Raw genomic sequence first — 1,980 nt, forward strand, 5'->3', positions numbered from 1 at the left:
GGGGTTAAAATAAGATGACCCTCGGGCTCCGGAAACCCAAGGGGAAAATGCTTAGGTTGTTAGGAAAATGTAAAACCAAGGTTGGGCCTTGCTGGAGGAGTTTTATTCAACGCGAACTGTCAAGGGGTTCCCATAACACCCAACCGCGTAAGGAACGCAAAATCAAGGAACATAACACCAGTATGACAAAAACTAGGGCGGCAAGAGTGGAACAAAACACCAGGCATAAGGCCGAGCCTTCCACCCTTTACCAAGTATATAGATGCATTAAGTTAAATAAGAGATATTGCTATATCCCAACATATCCATGTTCCAACAAGGAACAAACTTCATCTTCACCTGCAACTAGCAACGCTATTAGAGGGGCTGAGCAAAAGCGGTAACATAGCCAAACAACGGTTTGCTAGGAAAGGTGGGTTAGAGGCTTGGCATGGCAATATGGGAGGCATGATATAGCATGTGGTAGGTAGCGTGACATAATGATCGAGCGAACAACTAGAAAGCAAAGATAGAAGTGATTTCGAGGTTATGGTTATCTTGCCTGAGATCCTACAAGGAAGAAGAACGATTCCAAGAAGAAGACAAACGGACGTAGACGAACGAATCCTCACAACTCTGGAACGAAACCGAAGCTAACGCGAGAAGCAACCCGGAAAGAAGTAAACAACATAGTAAACAACCATCACATAATCATGGCATGATGCACAAACAAGTATGATGCATGTCCGGTTTAAAGAGGCATGGCATGGCAAAGTGCACAAGCAAAACTACAAGTTAAGTGGAGCTCAATATGCATCGAGTTGCATATTGACGAAATACCACATGACTTATTTAGTTCTCTCTCGGTTAGGTACTCAACAATATTAAATGTTGTTAAACATGGCAAGAGGTGAGGCATAATAAAACTACCTATCTAGGCAAGTTTAAATGAGGCCGGAACAACAAGCAACAAGTCTAGAAAAATCCTCATGAGCATATATTAGTTTTGGTACTGTTCTGACCTAAACACAATTTTAGAGTTTTTAAACATGCAAAGTAAGTACACCATGTTAAACTAGGCATTTTTCTACCCCATTTACATATAAAGTTTATTATAAACGGAGCTACGGTTATTTAGTTATGCAATAAACATTTTAACATGGGATTATGCAAAATAAACACAAACAACATTTTAAACATGATTGAAAGTTGGATATTATTAATCTAGATGAAATTCTATGCAGTTTTCATATATAAATCATTTTAAACTGATGCGCCATTTGTGAGTTATGTTATGCATGAACTAGGAGGACTTTTCTGTAAAACTGCAGTTTCTGGATAATTAGACAAATTCGTCCAGGGAAAAAAATATGTACTGGGCCGAAACTAGCTAGCCCAACATGAAAAAAAAGGTGGGGCGCTGGGGGTGGGCTCACCCAGTGGGCCTTGGCCCAGCCGGCACAGTAGGGGAGGAGAAGGGCCGACCCAGGCACTACAAAAAAAGACACATCCGTGACATTTTGGGACGAACGAATTTTTTTTTCTGTCATACATATGACACTTCTATGACGATAATTGTGACAAAACCCGGTATCATCATAGATGTGGTGGGCTCCTACTTCTATGACAAAAAATCATGACAGAAAATGGGCTTTTCGTCCTGGGCGGGTCGGAGACGTAGCTGCATGACATTCTTTGGGCCATCCATGACGGAAAAAACCGTGGTAGAAGCGAGGGGGAGGAAAATTTCGGGGAGTTCCCGGTTACGGTGGGAGGTCGGGGGCCGAGCGATGCACGTTTCTCTCGTACACGTACGCGCGTGTGTGCGAGGCGTTGGCTCTAACTGAACCCGAGCGAGGCGTTGGGCTCTAACTGAACCCGAGCGATTGCACTGCAGGCTACGCGTCACTGGACCTGAGCGATCGATCGATGGCTGTTAACTGAACCTGATCGAGCGATTCCTTCGCTACTGCTGCTAACTAAAGCCGATCGATGCTGCCT

The sequence above is a fragment of the Triticum dicoccoides genome, chromosome 7A (assembly GCF_002162155.2).
Source record: "Triticum dicoccoides isolate Atlit2015 ecotype Zavitan chromosome 7A, WEW_v2.0, whole genome shotgun sequence".
Classification (NCBI taxonomy): domain Eukaryota; kingdom Viridiplantae; phylum Streptophyta; class Magnoliopsida; order Poales; family Poaceae; genus Triticum; species Triticum dicoccoides.